Below are 19,011 nucleotides of genomic sequence, written 5' to 3'. Positions count from 1 at the left end.
CGCCGTGACATCTTTTTTTTTATCCAGAGAGAGAGAGAGAGAGAGAGTAAACTTTAATTGTTAAGCGGAATAGCGTGGGTGGTTTCCTCAGTCCAGGATACCATTGGACTGGGCTGTCTCCCGGGCCCTGGCGAGCAGGCTGCGTTGCTCAGAGAGACCCGTGTGGGCCAGCTCTGCCTCCCACTCCGCTTGGCTGAGAGCTCGAGCTTTATATTTCTCTAATTGCTCTTTGCAGTTCCATATCATGTGAAGGATGTCCGAGACTTCACCGCATGCAGTGCATGTGTTATTTTTGAATTTTTCGGGCCAGATTTTGTGGTACATTGCTAGGTTTGGGAATGTCCTAGCCTGTATGTTCCTCCAGGTTACTGCCTCCTGTCTGCTGAGGTCTTTGTGTGGTTCTGCGTATCGTTTTCTTCCTGATTTGAAGTATTGTATTAGTTCCCCGTATGTGAGAGGGGTTGAAGGCTCTGGGGCAGCTGGCGCAGGTGCCCGGAAAGTATGCCCTCGGGCTATCCTGTCGGCAGCCTCATTGCCGTCGATTCCCTCGCGTGCCGGTATCCACAGGATTGTGTGTTTCAAGTTGCCCGTCTTTTTTTCTTGCTCCATTATACGGTGTGCTTGTTTGCATACGCGTCCCAGGAGGAAGGCACGAAATATTACTGCTAAGACAAAAATTATTTCACTGTAGATCTATTTAATACCACGCGCACAGTACACATAAAAAGCCAAGGCAGACAAAAATAGCTAATAATTGGGCAGTTTGATTTCTCGTGGAATCACTCAGCTGTAAAATCAGTATAAAATGCTATGCGTTCTTTATATGAAGACGAAGGGAATATGACGTTTCCCATTAAATCCCTCCTTTTGATTCTACCTCACAGACATGGCATGCCGAATCTACTGGAGCCCTATGCTGGTACAGGGGCGATGATCGGCCAGCAGGACCCTAGCGAAGGCGCGCTGCACCGCAATACACCAATGTACAACCGGAAAGCCAGAAGCCCGAATGATCTGCTTTCGTACGAACAACGATGTTTTGGGGGGTATTTAGGTGAGGACTGCAATTACATGCTCAGCCTGAAGCTTTGACTTCTCGTTAAATTTCACATGCATGGGGTTCGCCCGCATGCCCACGTAGGTTCGAGGTTAGTGTGAGCCGATAGTGCCGCCGCCGCAAAGCAGTTGCCATCTACGCGCGGCGCCGGACTTCGGCACACGGTAGAAAATCACATGTTTGCATGGAAATAGGAGTAAATGTGCAGTTCAACGCTGCTGTCCAGCGACTTGTACCAAGCACTGTACAACCGAAAGGCATGCTGCTTTTCAAGCAGTATACGTAGCAGCACAAACTGTGACAGTCTTTTGTCAATCGCTCATTTTGAGCAGTGTGTAAACACGGGAAACAGCAGCTAAAACTAGCCACCGCGCGACTCACATTTGCGCAATTTAATTGGATGTCCCCTAAATATATAAACACACCGTTGTATCCGAGGTGCCGAACCTATGCGAATGCCTCGCGTGATACGTCGACTTCGAAGACTGATGTACCCAGGGAAAGAAACGACCGATTCCGTCTGAAGTATCTTAGCCGAAGCACCAAAACACAGCGGTCGGATACGTCGGACGTCATCATCAGCCAGGCTATCCACCCACCTAATTTTCTGCCGCCCCCTGCTACGCTTTCCTTCTATTGGAATCCAATTGGTTACATCTTAGAGACTATCGGTTATTCTCTCTTCGCACCACGTCTTGCCCACGCCCAGTTCTTAATTTAGACTAGGATGTCAGTAACGAGCTATTTCTCTGACCCACTCTGCACGCTTCCTATCCCTTAAAGGCCCACTGTCCACCCTCCGGTCGAAAATATTTTCTTCCCCGGTGACTGTGAGACTTCGCCCCCAGAACGCAAGGCCGCAAAATGTTTTTGAAAAGAGTAACTAATAACGCAGTTACAGCTACCGCAATCACCCGATTCTGTCGTGCTTCTCTGCATCCGTTTCCTCGCAAAGGTTTTTCACTCTCCTGCCCGAGGTCGTCTAGCCTCCGCAATACAAATTCCCCTTCCTCCTCCGCGTTTGGCGGGAGGTGGGGCGTGGCACTCCGCGTGCGCGAAAAAAGAAAAAACATGCCCAGCTTTCCAGGACACGGGTCTTTAGTTCGGAAAACTGGCACCACGCGGTGTACCACCGTGAACTCCTCCTTTCCATTTTCTTCTGCCCTTCCCTCCCTCGCCTAAGGAAGGACACGAGTAGCGGCCAGAGCTGCCGGGCTCAGCGGTGGGGCTTTTTTACGTCGCTTCGCAAACGGGAGGGTGTGGAGAATAGAAGGAGACTGCACCACGCACTTATTTTTTTTTTCGCGCCCCCTTTTTTTTTTCTTTGGACGCTCGACCACCGACCACCGACACCACAGGGGGTGGTGGCACGGGGAGACGAAGCTCACGCGCGGGCACCAGTCCCTCGCTTTCTCGCCACTGGCATCGTCGCGCGCTTGCTCGCCGCAGCAGTCTCCACTGTCCGAGCGGAGCCGCGAGGAAGTCGAGTCTGCAAGAAGGCTGGCACAACGACGATCACATCAGCGCTGCACTTGCGCGTTGTATGTACAGTCCTAGCCATAATAATATGGAGCATGCCTCGGTGATAAAAACTCTCGCCTCGCGTAACCTAGCGAATATTAGGAGGTATACAATTGCATATGTTAGTACATGCCGCCGATGCATACACGGAAAAATTGCGTTTAAAGAGGAATAAAAAAAAAAAAACAATTACGACTCCGAAAATTATTCACATTAAATTACAATTACTTCCGATATGTAATTCATTTAGTCTAAGATTACGTTCCAGTTATACATAAAAAACCAAAACGAAAACTAAGTGAACAAAACTACAACCACTCTCCAAATCGCATTTATTACCACTTTATTTAAGAAAAGCACAGTAGAGGCTTTTAAAACGTGCGTGAGGTGTGTAAAACTGCAGCAAGATATTTTCCGTAACGGCAACGAGCCGCCGAATCCATACTGCGCCGCAATATTAAAAATGTAATGCCAATTCAATAATGCCGCTCGATGTCCCAAGAATTCGTCTAATTTCTACTTCTAGCTTGAAATTTAGAGCTCACTGTTTCGAATTCCAGAGCTTCCATACGTTTTTTTTTTTTCTACTTATAGTAAGTTTTCCAATGACGCTGCATTATTTATTTCGCCTTGATGAACCCCCCCCCCCCCCCCCCCCACACACACACACACACACCACTTGTTTTCATTTGTGTGGGTAGTGGCTGTTGTCTCCTCTTTTATGTATCTCATTGCGAGCCCCTCATTGTGCTTTAATTTTCATCGGCGCACCATTGCATACAAACCAACCGGCTCTGTCTGGAGCTCCACCTGGAACCGAACTGCCATGACACTTTTTGTTGGGATACTATATGAGCAGTGGGTTCTCGTTTAATTTTGCTGCCCTTTATCGTGAACCGCTGGTATCTGAGCGCTGCGCACTACTTTTTTTTTTTTTTTTTTTTTTTGCCAGCTTTGAGCCATAGGCCTAGAGTGCTGCGGACCAGGCCGAGCACATAGGGTGCCTGTTTGGAGCACAACCTAGCGAACCAACATACAAATGAAACAAGTTGAGTCGCGTACGCAGAATTCCTTGTCAGTGCGCCCCGCGAAGATAACCGCAAGGCGAAAAGGGGCGGGAGGGGGGGGGGGGTAGAGAACGTAAGCAAACAAACGAACAATTAAGCAAGGAAGAGAAGCGGACGCCACGCACGCGGAGTGCGCGTGGGAAAAAAAAAAGAAAAAGTACAGAAGAAACGAAGCTGTTTGGGCGGCCATCAACACACGAAGGGCGCACGGCGGATGTGTGTGCACACACATTCCTGCGGTGTTCATAGAGGCGATCATTAGGACACCTTTCAATTTGCTCTACACACTTTTTCCACAATATATCGGTATGCTATATGCCTCTGTGACCTGAAACAAATTGTGGCGAGTTAGCGCTCGGGTGTATCCTGTCCTTCCTGGTCCTCACCTGGATGTGCGCTTATGATTCCATGTCATATATTAAACGCAAGCCCAAACTGATAGTCTCAAGAAGGCACCGAGCCCATCCCGGAGCCCCTAACCATTTCATGCTTACATTTACTGTCGATTATGGGAGAGGCAGATAATTGTTGACGTCATCGTTCACATAATGTTGATTTTACAAAGTCGAACCCCGTCATAAAAGGCATGGATATAACAGGTAGTCGGATATAAGAAACACCGTTCACCCAAATGAATGGCACCCATATGAAATTTATTAATTTGATCTTTGCTTTATTAGACATTCGATGTAGAAGACAGTCGGCTATAGAGGACAAGTTAGCCTTGAATTTTGGTATGCTCAGTCTCGCTTGTAACAGACATTTTTACATTAGGTGCGGAACCATCGATCGCCAGGTTCAGTTACAGCTATAGTGAAAACAAAAAAAAGAGAGACACGCTTACGTCATGACGATTAATTACAACTTCAGTAAAAAAAAAAAAAAAAGCAAGTCAGTCGCCTATCAAATGACTAAAGGAAGCACCTGCAGTGGGAATGCAACGTAGATGAGCTCCTCAAGCTTGCCGCGAGGAGCACAAGCGCGACTGCACATGCGAGCTTCTGCGCGAGCTTACCGGGAGTGCCGTTGGGTTCTCCAATTATTGGAGCTTCCTATCAGGGATATACCGTAGATGTTGTGTCCGCTAGTTAGAAGAATACAGCGGGAATTGTCAATTACGTTGACTTTCAGTATAAACAACAATCTATCCGAAGAAGGATAGACAATTGGGTATTGGTTCACATTGGAAATGTGCAGCGCAAAAAGACACAAGGCGTAAAGAAGACGGATAGACGTACGCTGACTCGCAACTAAATTTCTTGGAAAGAAACACATTTTTATACGTCTTTCAAGCGATTACAAGAAGCCTATAGCACTTGCGCGAAGCCCATTGCAAGGGGTCAAAACATATCATACGTCATAAACACCGGATGATAGATTTTTGGGGAATGTTTTCCTCCCATCTTCCGTGAAAACTGAAGCCAAGATTATGAATTATCCAGAAAAGACTCCTCCTTATCTACTAATATAACCGAAGGCTGGCTTAAACATTGCGACTGTCTTTTTCGGATCAAGTAGGCTTCCATCAGCTCTCTCGTTGTTTTATCTCGGTGTCGAAATAAAATCTTAGTGTTCGCAGTTCCGAACACAAAGGGCGGCAGTTTTTTGTTTTCTTGCTCTTTTCATCTTTTACACAGCTGCGACAGTTCGTCTTGTGTCTTTTTGCGATGTACCTTTCCAATATGAACAATCTATGCGGTAAATGCGAAGAAAGCGATCAGCTGGTGCTGCTGACGTAGACACACCATTGTGACTAGAAAGCAAGACATAGCCAAGCCAAATAAACAATAAATAAATAAACAAGACAAATAAACTGCTCTGGTTACTATTCCACCATGGTTTCAACTTCACTCAGAAATGTCCTGTTAGCTTTTTATTTATTTTTCATCTCAGTAGCGACATTCATAAGTTTGGTACTCACAGCCGATGTTACCCGTTGACAAACAAGCAAAACTTTCCGAGTGATATTTCTGCTGGTGATGTTTTATAGTTCTGGCTACTTCTAGCACCTTGGTGGTAAGCTGGCTACATTCACAATAACGTGGCGCTTTTTTTTTTTTTTTTACTTGAGTTCGTGTAGTGTTACGAGACACAGAACTTTTTCCAGAGTTGGGAATCGCTAGCTGCGGTGCCACGTCACATCGTGATGGCACTTTGCAATCGCTGCAAACGCAGTTCGCAAATAATACAAGAAAGTTGCGAGGTGTATTCAGTGTGTGGTGGTCCATCAGGGAAATGCAGTATGTAAATGAAAGCGATAATAACGCTTATGCTAAAGGATATATATTTCCTTTTTGCCATTTTACCCGTAGGATGCCTAGGTCGAAATAAGGTCTGGTTAGAAAATGGGATTGTATACCCTGCTTATAAGGGACCTCTGATATTGGAGATAAAAAAACTGCTCCCCAGTGCACGTATCTTATAAATGGGTTCAACTGTAGTTGTAAGATTTGCAAAAGGAGTCTCCAAGACGTTGAGAAGTGATGCACCCCGGGAAAGAAGGGCGCAGTGACACACAGTGTGACATGTCTCTCCACGTAGGGCTGTATATTTTCGTTGCGTAATACCAACTAGCCCAAAGCGCCACCTTAGTAAACTCAGATTTACACCCCTGATCAGAAGCCAAATTAAAGTTTATTAAAAGATTTACGCAATCAATGATGCTGAAAGCAGGGATACCGGGTGTTTGGAGAAGCATCTTTTCGTGAAAGCAATTAAAGCGTCTAACGGACCAATGTCAAAAATCATTCAGGGGAGCTGCAGGCTGCCGTTAAGATTTTATAATTGCTTTCGCCTCCCTTTGCTGCGGCTGAGTGAGCCAGCTGTTTCATCGACGTAATGCTAGTGCGGGTTTCGTGTCTGGAACTTATCTGATATGAACCAACCATGACGGATAGCTGCGCTCTTCACGAATTTTGTGACGGGAGTGAGACACTCCGGTACAAGCTGAGGAAACAACGTTTTGTTAAACGACGTCTCTCGTTTCGTGCTCGCTGAGCTTTCGTGAAATGAGCGGCCAGCAGTGACAAAAAACACTCTCGAAGTTTTTCGGAAACTTTGGCTTTAGCGGACTGTGGTAGAAACTCTATATTTAAGTTTAAGAACTCAGGTTGCGGAATTACCGACAGACCAGAGTAAGGATAACCCCCCATAGACACCACCACCACTGCTCTCGCAAAAAGCTACACACAGCACGAGTAGGATTATTTCTTGGTTCTTTTACATAGTTGTCAAACAGATACACGTAACATTGCTTGAGTTCGATTGATCAATTTTAATTCAATTGCTCCAACGACAACATAAGCATGTAAACGTAATTCACTATTCCCGTACGACAGACATTACGTCATTACTCTGTTCCGCTGAAACAAAACATGTCTGTTTAAAATATAAGCTGCACTTTTCATAACTCCAGTTCTGTGTAGTCTTAAATTTACAATACAATGTTTTTCTGAAGTTAACCGCAATGCTGCGTGGTGCTAGAAGTAATTTTGGCACTGTGTCGCCAAGTGCCGTCCGCGGATCCCTCGCTTGAGGGAAAAGGAGGGGAAACTTCTGGCGTCGGGGTACAAATGTCTTTCCTTCCGCGCGCGCCGTCTTTCTTCCCCTTCTCTGTGTTTATGAGCGCCTCATCCCTGTCGAGTCGGTCTGCAGATGTTCCGGCCTTGAGCGCGAGAAGCATCCAACAAAGGGGGCGAACAGAAAAAAAAAAAAAAAAAAAAAAAAAAAAAAAAAAAAAAAAAAAAAAAACAGACAGACAGACGGAAACCTGGTAGCAGTGTTTCGGAATGTACGCTCGCTGGCAAGTGCTAGTTTGTTTTCTCGCGGATCCTAACTGTTGGGCGTAAGCCTGGTGGGAGGAGGGTTAGTGTCTTCGTAGTTTTATTTTCGTCCGTTTTTGTAAAGTGGAGTCTCACATTTCAGCGGGTTCGCAGTGGGCGGTGAATTGACTTGCATTTTCAATATTTAGAATCTTGTTCGAATATTATTTGTTATGGCTGTCGCTGGTCTCAGTGCCCGTTTGCTTCAGGCTTTGCGCACGGTCTCCGGGGTATGTATTGCGTTCTGGACGAGGTTGGTGCAATGGCTGTACTGCGTGGCCGAGAACGATTCCGTCAGATAGATAACGTAGCCCTGACGAACATTTCTTGAGCTTTGACGTTAGTCACCTTACATGAGTTTCTGGTTTTGCGCGAGTCTAACAGTATACAAGCTTGAATTCGGCTTTGCGTGCACGAGTTGGAATGTTCAGTTGCACATGGTCCTATTTTGAGTCATTCCTGTCATGTTATCGTTATGTTGGCAATGTTGTACAGCTTGAAGTGATGGTTGCATAGCGTTTTGTGAATGTTAGTCGAAGTAACTGTCATGCGAGTGTCATTGAGAACGGAGGCAAGGCGGCAAGGCTCATTGCTGCATCTAGTGCAGTGAGTGTTGTGCTGGTCTTTAACGACCGTTGCTGTGCTTATTAACACACGAATAATTTACGAAGTGGAGCATGAGATCATATTCTGCTTGATTGATAGCGTAAGTGCGTGGTGAATTCTAAATGTGTGCCTTGAGCTTGCTCTCCGCCCTCAACTCTCGCGGTGTGGGTAAAAAGCACTTACACCTGCGTGCGCGCTCATTGCCATCAGGCCGGTGCATTCCCAATCTAAAGGGGTCTTATTCCTGACCAACGAGATTCATGTAGTCGCAAAGTGACGGATGCCCATGCTGCTTTCCGAGAATCAAACGGAAAAAATAATAGTGAAAAAGGAAAAAGTAAAGCTTTCTAGTGCGGTGCTGTGAGCTCGGCAGGCACAGGAAAGGCAAACTGAGGACTGCCGGCCTATTTTTGGCCGCCAAGTGGATGTTGGCCGTCTACGTGGATTTTTTGGTGTGGCGCTCAGGGACGGCTTCAGCGGGAAGCTTTCTTCCATTCTGTTCATTATTCGTTACAACCTGCCCTGACAGACTCCCTTATACGATGGTTATCGCGCGTAATTTTTCAGGGCTGTCTTTCCTGACAATTACCACGGCGAAAAACCAGCCATTTTCAAGCGTAAGCACCGTAATCTGAACGCAAATACCTCCATAATACAGCTCGTCAGAGTGCTGTTATTACTTAGTGAGCTCTACCGGTCTAGTAGATCTCATTACGCCTTAAAAGATGCTACATACAGTCTACCTCAGGGGTCTTTTCTGGCATCTTTATTTTTATTAATACATAGCAACACTATTGTTCATAAAGTTTCACGCAAAATTCGCTTGTACGCACAAGACTGCACCATGTGCAGCCCGACACTCAACGAATAAAACATTTGCGGCATACAGTAAACGATCTAGAAAGCTTCCACCAATTGACGCGTTATGGGGAAATGGACATCCAATTGAAATAAATGCAAATATACTCAATTGACTAGAAAACGTATATCAAGAAGCTCAACATACGGTTTAAATTCCAATCCTCTGGAAAAAGCTTCCGAATCTAAATTAATGGGCGCGCATACTGAATTATGACATTTCATGAAGAACTAATGTCGAATATTTAACTAGCAAAGCATACAGGATATTGAATTTCTCGGCAAAAAATTTCACGCAGCCTGAGCTGTAAAAGAGCTGCTGTACCTCCCACTTATTACACCAATTCTTAATAGTGTCAGCACAGTGTAACATCCGCGTACGGTAACATTATCAGACTCTTAGAACGCACACAGAACCGTGTAGCCGTTTTTTTTTTTTTGTTAATGGCTGCAATTTTCAACACAACGTTTCAGCAGTGATGGAATCTTTTGGCTGGGAATTTTATAGCACTGCTATTAGCAGGCGGATTTGTTGTGTTTTGATAAAACTGGGATTGATAATGCTGTGTAGGCTGCTACTAGATCTACCAAGAATTAAACTCCCAGCCAAACTTCTGAAATGCTTTGCTGAAAATTGTAGAACAAAGCGGGTTACGCGGTTTACGCGTTCTAAGATATCTGATAATGTAGCCATACATGAATCCCACACGGCGCTGACATATTCAACAATCGATGTAATATATGTGTGAGGTGCAGCCGGTATTTTATATGTAAGGCGGTGTGAAATTTTCATTAAGGTATTCAATACCATGTGTGCTTTGCTAGTTGCATATTCTATATGAGTTCTCCATGAAATGTACTCTCTAATATACACTCTAGGGCATTTAAATTCGGAAGATTTTTCCAAAACATTGGAATTTAAACAGTATGCCGAGCTTCTTGGATTACGTTTTTTAGTCAGTGGAACATATTTGCATTCATTTCAATTAAGCGTCCATTTCTCCGTGATGCGTCATTGGTGATGCTTTCTAGATTGTATAGATCGGTAGAGCTCAGTAAATAACAATAGCACTCTGATGAGTTGTATTATGAAGGCATTTGTTTTCAGCTTACGTTGCTTACGCTTGAAAATGGCGTGGTTTTTCATTGTGGTAATTGTCACGAAAGACAACTGTAGAAATGACGCGCTGGGACCACCGTTTAAGCGAGTCACGCAGGGTAGGCTGTGAGTAATAATGACGAAAAAAATGCAACAAAGCTTCCCGCTGAAGATGTCTCTGGGCGCCGCGCCAACAAATCCATGTGGACAGCCAACATCCACTTGGATACCAAAGATAGGTCGGCATGCAGTCCTCAGTTCACCTCTTCTGTGCGGCCCGACTGCCAACCACAATGCACTAGAAAAGTTTGCTTCTTTCTTTTTTCGCCATTATTTTTTCCGTTTCTTGCTAGAAAAGTAGCACGGCCATCGGACACTTCCTTACTGCATGAACCTCACTGGTCAAGAACAAGATACTATTATATTGAGAATACACCGTCTTGATGTTGATTATGAGCGCCTCGCAGGTGTAAGTGCTTTTTACTCACGCAGCGCAGGTTCGGGGTGGAGCTTGCCCAAGGCACACAGTCAGAATTGTCCACGCACTTACGCTCTCAATCAAGCGGACAATGTCCGCATGCTCCATGTTTTAATTTATCTGCGAGTTAGCAATCACAGCAACGGTCATTAAAGATAGCACGACAGTCGCTGCACTCGCTGCACATGGATGCAGCAATGAGTCTTGCCGCCTAGCCTGTTACCCGTTCTCAATCACACCCTTTTGGCACTTATTTCGACTTAGTGCTAGCATTTACAAAACTCTACGTAACCAGCACCTCAGGCCTTAAAGCACTGCCAACATGTTGATAACATGAGATGATTATTCAAAATAGAACCGCGTGGATCGAAAACGAGAACTAAACATTCTAACTGTATATGCAAAGCCGAAGTCAAGCTTTGACAGTGTCGGACTCGCGCAAGACCAGAAGCTCATGAAAGGTGACCAGCGTCAAACTTCAAGAAAAGTCCGTCGGGGCTACGTTATATATATGATGGAATCGTTCTCAGCCACGCAGTACAGCCATTGCACCAACCTCGTCCAGCACGCACTGCACACCATGCAAGTAGCACGTGCGCAAGCCCTGGGGCAAGAAGGTGAGACCAGCGACAGCCATCACAAACAAAATTCGAACAGTACTCTAGATATTGAAAGTAGCAGCCAACTGAACGCCTACTGTGCGCTTACTGAAGAGCAAGACTCTACAAAAAAGAACAAAAGTAAAATAACGAAAACACCGACCCTCGCCCAACAAGTTTACGCCCAACTGTAGGATTCGCTTGAAAACGTGCCCTTCCCAACATGCGCATATTCCGAACCGCTGCTCGCAGGTATCCCTCTCTTTTTTTTCGCCCCCTCTGGGGATGCCTCTCGCGCACAAAGCCTGAGCATCTGTAGACCGACCCGGCAGGAACAAGGCGCTAGCAAGCCAAGAATGACAGCGCGCTCGGAAGAAATGGGCTTTGTACTCCGACCCCAGTAGCTCCCCCTACTTTTCCCAGAAACAAGGCACCCCCGGACGACACTTGAAGAGAGGGAAAATTACTTCTTTAGCCTCACGCAGCTTTGGGATTAACTTCACTGTAACCTTGTATTGTAAATTTAGGACTACATACCACTGGAGTCATGAAAAGTGCAGCCTACATTTATACAAGCGACATGCTTTGATTCAGCGGAGCATAGTAATTACGTAATGTCGTAGGGGAAAACCGAATGCTTATGTTGTCATTGGAACCGTTAAATTAAAATTGAACAATTGAACGCAAGCAAGGGTACATGCATCTGTTTGAAACTATGTAGAAGAACTAAGGAATAATCGTACTCGTGCTCTGTGCAGCTTTTTGCGAAAGCAGTGGTGGTGGTGTCTATGGGGGGGATTATCCTTACTCTGGTTCGTCGGCTATTCCGCGACTTGAGTACTTAAACTTGAAGGTCGTGTTTCTAGCACAGTCCGCTAAAGCCAAAGTTTCCGAAAAACTTCGAGAGTGTTTTTTGTCACTGCTGGCCGCTCATTTCACGAACGCTCAGCGAGCACGAAACGAGAGACGTCGTTTAACAAAACGTTGTTTCCTCAGCTTGTACCGGAGTGTCTCACTCCCGTCACAAAATTCGTGAAGAGCGCAGCTATATCCGTCATGGTTGGTTCATATCAGATAAGTTCCAGACACGAAACCCGTGCTAGCATTACGTCGATGAAACAGCTGGGTCACTCAGCCGCAGCAAAGGGAGGCGAAAGCAATTATAAAATCTTAACGGCAGCCTGCAGCTCCCCTGAATGATTTTTGACATTGGTCCGTTAGACGCTTTAATTGCCTTCACGAAAAGATGCTTCTCCAAACACCCGGTATCCCTGCTTTCAGCATCATTGACTGCGTAAATCTTTTAATAAACTTTAATTTGGCTTCTGATCAGGGGTGTAAATCTGAGTTTACTAAGGTGGCGCTTTGGGCTAGTTGGTATTACGCAACTAAAAAATATACAGCCCTACGTGGAGAGACATGTCACACTGTGTGTCACTGCGCCCTTTTTTTCCGGGGTGCATCACTTCTCAACCTCCTGGAGACTCATTTTGCAAATCTTACGACTACAGGTAAACCGTTTTATAAGATACGTGCACTGGGGAGCAGGTTTTTTATCTCCAATATCAGAGGGTCAGAATATACAGCCCCATTTTCTAACCAGACCTTATTTCGACCTAGGCATCCTACGGGTAAAATGCGCAAAAATGAAATGTATATCTTTTAGCATAAGCGTTATTATCGCTTTCATTCAGATACTGCATTTCCTTAATGGACCACCGCACACTGAACACACTTCGCAACTTTCTTATATATTTGCGAACTGCGTTTGCAGCGATTGCAAAGTGCCATCGCGATGTGACGTGGCACCGCAGCTAGCGATTCCTAACTACGGAAAAGCTATGTGTCTCGTAACACTACACGAACTCAAGTACAAAAGAAGCGCCACGATATTGTGAATGTAGCCAGCTTACCACCAAGGTGCTATAAGCAGCCGGAACTATAAAACATCACCAGAAGAAATATCACTCGGAAAGTTTTGCTTGTTTGTCAAAAGGTAACATCGGCTTTGAGTAACAAACTTGTGAATGTCGCTACTGAGACGAAAAATAAATAAAACGCCAACAGGGCATTTCTGAGTGAAGTTCAAACCATGTTTGTATAGCAATCAGAGAAGTTTATTTGTCTTGGCTAGAACAGAACCACTTCTGATATGTTGTTTGTTTTGGTCTTGGCTTTGCTATTTCTTGCTTTCTAGACCAATGGTTTGTTTACGTCAGCAGCACCAGCTGATCGCTTTCTTCGCATTTACCGGTTAGATTATAGTTTATACTGAAATGCAACGTATTTCATTCCCGCTGTATTTGTTCTTCTATCTAGCGGACACAACATCTACAGTACGTCCCAATAGGCAGCTCCAATAAAAAGAACGAAGTGTCTAAAGGTACGTCCGACGTATCCATTCGATTCTCGTAAAGATACGGCGGACGTCGATATACAGGCTCATGGCTATATGCACGTCGAACGCGGCCACATTCCGCTTGCTACGCGTGAATGAATCTTATCCTCTATGATATCAGCTAGCCGCGACTATCGATGAGGTGCTACGAAGAGTGCATCCGTTCTAGCATAGATCACGGTCTTCACTTAGGGTTGTGTACGGCAAGCATCGCTGTCACGCACATAGCTGCAGGCGATGCTACTCCACCAGCTGGCATCGAGATACGCACATTCACGAGCAGCTTTCGCTTCGCACTAAACTATCACCCCGATCTGCCCGTAATGCGAGCGAGCTATTCCTAGCATTTACGCTGTCTTAGGTTCTGCATCGACCTCCGATTTACATTCGGCAGTCCAAAGTATGTATGTGAAATGGCATTATGCTCGTTCCTCACATGCAGACCGAGGAAACAGGATGTTTCTAGCTAAATTCTTCGTTTAAATTCTACCTCAGAGCCGTGACAGAAGACATGCCGAATCTACTAGAGGCCTGCGCTGCTACTGCGGCGAGCTGCACATCGACTCGTCGAGGCGAAGACCTACTGCACCGCACCGCAAGAGTGCACAACCGGAAAGCCGGAAGCGCGAATGATCCGAATTCCCTGTGAACAGCAATGTTCTTTGGTATTTAGGGGAAGACTAAAGTGCTTAGCCTGCATCGTTTTCTTGTCGTTGAATTTTGCGTACATGTAGTTTAAACTCCCGCATGCTCGAGGTTAGCGTGACCTGACTGAACGGCCGCGCAGCTTTGAAACGATCGAGATCGATATGCATGCATCGCCGGACTTAGGTACGCGGTAGAAAATGTGCGCTGCACATTTCGTTGCAGAAGCTGACTTGGAATTTTGCAGAGTGTGCCATGCAAGTGATCGTTGCTACAACCACGCATCCATGTTCCAACGGCTGGCCTACCCCGAGGCGCATAAATGTTCAACTGTGGACGTATCAATGATCGAAGAGAGACAGATTTTCACAATATTGGGCCCGAAATCGATAGCTACCACTGCTCAGTGTTAGAGAAATTCTGCCTTGATCATGCGCAATTCAGTGTTTCAGGTGTGGTCACTAGCTATAAGTTTGAACAGTTCGCCTGTCAAGTCAGCGGCGCCAGCAATGGACCGGCGGAGCGATTTTCCACGCTACACCGCTGTCTTGCTAGAAAGCCTACCTAGGCGGCGTTTGACATTCAGCTGCTTTTTGTGGGCCCCGTAATTGAAAGCAACGCCTTCAGAAACGCGTTAAATGTACAAAAATGTATTCTCTTCAACAGTTTCACTCCAGGCTGTCAAAGCAGGCGGACGTTGATAAAACATTTGAGCACTTCAGTCTTCAGAAATCTGTAGAATCGCCTTCGGTTTGTAAAATTATTGGAATAGGTCACTTTCCGATCGCTGGGACATAGACCCTCATGACAGCGCTGTCACGTGAATAAGGACCACACCAGACCGAAAGCTTGTATCATATAACATAGCTAACCAAGGTATACCTTACAGCATTGTGTTGATTTTTATGGTGCATAAGCAACTAATGCTGCCATGCACCAAGAACAAGGTTTAATGTATTTATTTTGTGTGTAATGACTAAAATGTTCTTTAGGATGTAGCTTGTTTAGGAACATTTTAGGAAACCAAAAATGCAGGAAATTTGCACGTCTCTCCTAGGATCATGCTGGGATGGAAAGGGATCTGTTGCAAAATTGTACAAAATGTTTCCTCTTATTTTCTCGACTCTGGCGCACGTGTAAGATATGGTTTATTGTTAGTTCATCTCCACATTCCTTGCATATTGGTTTGTCCTCTTTCATAAGTATGAAGCTGTGTGTGAGGTGTGGGTATGTGTTTCGTGAACATGACCTAAAATGGCCTCCATTTTGTGTTTTTGATTACTGCATGATATCCATTCCTTAATGACAGGTTTGACAAGTATAGTTTGTAGTTTATTTCAATGTTTCAAAAATCCTGCCATTTCACTCTCACTTTTCTTTGTACAAGCTTCTTGGTATCTTCATGCAGCATATTCATCCTCTGTAATTTAGCATTGTGTCAAGGTAACCTGGTTATTTCTTTTCATCACCTTTCAAGACAGCTGTCCCGATTTCATAAAGTGTAGGATTTCTGATTTCAGGAACGCCTTGGGAGTCATAGAAATAAATGAGATCCACAATTGTGAGCTATCTAGGGTATGCATATACATGTCCATCGCTCAGTGGAATGATGTCAGTATGCTGTTAGAACAGGCTTTGTGGTAACAGCAACCATTGTCTGAGGTGGTCCTTTAATGGGCATTGAAATGCTATGTAACTACAGGTACTGATAGAACTCTTGATCATGTTATGTGATGATGCGATCCTTGCATGCATATAGGTATACATTTCAGAATCTGCAGTGCACCACTTCACCATTTGCCACCAGTTTGTGTGAAAATGTATTTTTAATGCATGTTAACCAGTATTTAACAGATGACCCCTGTGCACAAGCCAAAAGTGCCACAAGCCAAATGTCGCGAGGCCACACGACATGGCAGGAGCTGTTAAGTCAAGCTTACAAAGTTATATTTGAAATATGTTCTGGGACATTTCAAGTTGAGGCTTACAGAGGTCTATGCCAGGTTGTCTATATCACCTAACAAGGCAGTCTACGACCGTATGCTAATGAGTATATCTGAGATAACAGAGACCTGAATTAAGGAATTAGTAATTATGTTTGTAGCAAAGGGCATGTAAATTAACGGGAATCCACAGTGGGATCTGCAGACAAGAACCATTAACGCTGGCACACCATACCCTTACAGGTGGAGATTAGGAGTCTCCCTAATTTTTTTTCTGCTCAAAGCTTGTCATTTCCTTCGTTCTTCCAGATGAGAAAGATGTGAAAATGATAGCATCGAAAATTCCAGAGACCATCATTAACAAGGATGCTGATCCCAACAGCGTAGAAAGGAACTTAAGAAAAGATGGGTGACTAGTAATGCTGGCAACAGTTGAAGCTAAGTGGAAAGGCATGAAATTGAAATGCAACATATACAGAGATATGTTGCGAGACGACCTGTCTGTGGTGTGCGACATCTGTCTCCGTTAGTTTCATCAAGTGATTGGACAAAGCAGATGGGGCTTGTGGTTTTGTGATAAGTGAGTGTAGTAGCATAGATGCAACCTTGCCCATTTGATAATTGGAGTGGAGTAAGTGCATTGTTTTGTTTTTGTAAGATGTTCATGGTTTCCATGCAAACATTATGAGAAATGTTTTCCTAAAGAATGTTTGCTGAAATGTGAACATAATGTGCAATAAAACTAGTGTTTTCTTGCTATTTACTTTTCCTTGTATACATTAATTCTGTGAAGAAAACCACAGGCTAGAAGGAAATGTAATGGCATGCATTTTGATACTTGGCCCCGTTGTGCTGGCTCAGTAGTTAGAGTGCTTGGCTGCTGAACCGAAAGATACAGATTTGGTTCCAGCCACAGCAGGGGCATTTCAATAGAGGCGAAACAATAGGCCGTCATGCACCGTGCGGTGTCAGTGCATGTAAAAGAACCCCAGGTGGTTGAAATTATACTGGAGCCCTCAACTACTGTGTTCCTCATAGCCGTAGTTATTTCAGGATGCTAAACCAGATATATATCACATCATACTCTGAGTAAGATGCTATTCATGGTCAGTTAATCATACACAAAATGATCAATTTCTTTCTGCATGGTACAGCAGCTGTTGTACAATTTTACTTTAGCCTTCATGAAGAATATCACACTGGCTCCACATGGCCTTCTTTTGACCCTTGATATGCGTCACAATCACACACCCGAGTATGTATTTGTCTAAGGGTACCTATGCATGCAAGGAGGGGACCGTTACTTTCTATTTGTCAGAACTGAAATGCACGATCCACATCATTTCTGTAATTCAACTGCCTGCTATGAACTGTCCAGCATTGATGCAAGTTTCAAAGAACTGCAATTAGCAAATTAATCCAAGCAGAATACCATGCCAAGAAATGCTTCGGTTTCATCTTTAACAACTGTTTGAGAACTAAAATTAGCCAAATGTTGCAAAACATAGATGAGAGGTTACAAAATCTAAAAAACAATGCAGCCTACCTGTGGCATGTAGGGTTTCACATCCTAAAGTGATATATGTAGCTATGAAAAATACCGTAGTGGAGAGCTCCAGACTAATTTGACTGCCCGGGCTTTGTACTTTATGTTGACATCTTGCAGGAAACAGAAGCATTTGCATTTCACCTGCACCAAAGTGCGACTGCCATCACTGGCATTAAACATCACGACCTTGGGGCAAGTAGCCGAACGTGCCATTAAGATGTCGCAGCGTCTACGTACATGCTATACACGTCAACCTTTCTAGCATTAAAGCTGTCATATGCATGACAGATATTCATGTTCAGCTTTGGACTGACAAGTTTAAAAGTGTACTATTTGTGTTTGTCTAGCATGAAAAACAAAGGAAACTAAGGAAAAACGAAAAAAAAAAAGAACATATGTTGAAAAAGCACTAGTCATTAACACATAAAGCATATTCGTTCCTTTATTAATGATAAAGTGGCCTTCAACAATAGTACAAAGCCTGAACATTTAGGAAGGCGCTGTGCCAGGCAGCTATTTTACAGAAACCTGAACCATTTCACCTGTAGTAATGCGCATCCCGGCGGTGTGGGCTGGGCACTTATTTTTCGGTCCACTCCAACATGCGAAAACTGCATCATGTGCATTCCCATTTTCCGAGTTTTGAGCTCTGTACTGCAGGCTAACAAATTGTCGATGACTTATTTTCGTCTGATTGTTGCACAGCGCGTGTAAATAAATTACCACTGCACCTAATAAACACTGACATGCACGTGCAACATCGCCGATCATAAACGGACACACTGAAGTCCGTCCGGACATCGGCGCACTCATCACAGCACTCTTCGTAGTCTCACACAGCACTCTAGTAGGCAGTAATCCGTACATCACAGCATCTCACGGTAAGCACAAACCACACCTCCAACAAACACGAATGACGCGATGCTTGGGCTAGAGACACGCCGGCGGCACCCAGCTTTTTCAGCGCCGCTTGTATATGTACTACGTAGAACTTGCAGCACCAAACCTCAATGCGAGCAGAAAGCGATGCGTTACGTGACGCATCTCATCACAGATGGAAGTGACGAAACTTTGAAGAATCAAAACTACATAACGACCGTCGTAGACGTTAATCCACATGATAACGAGGACCAAATGAGCGGGCATGCGGGCTGGCCGTCAACACCGCGATTACATGCGCTTGTCGTGCTTGCCACCCTGCCGCGGTCCAACTCACGTAAACCTATCATCATGCCATCACGCAGTATATCAACCATTCTAGGCACTATTCTTGCCACTGTACTATTCTTTGTAATTTCACATTTCACGCACGCATGTAGTACATACTTCTTACACCTCGCACGTACACCTCATACAAACTTCGATTTGGC

Source organism: Amblyomma maculatum, chromosome 1 (assembly GCF_055883805.1).
Source record: "Amblyomma maculatum isolate TAMU_Amacu chromosome 1, ASM5588380v1, whole genome shotgun sequence".
NCBI classification, from domain to species: domain Eukaryota; kingdom Metazoa; phylum Arthropoda; class Arachnida; order Ixodida; family Ixodidae; genus Amblyomma; species Amblyomma maculatum.
Note: the sequence above shows the minus strand (reverse complement) of the source record.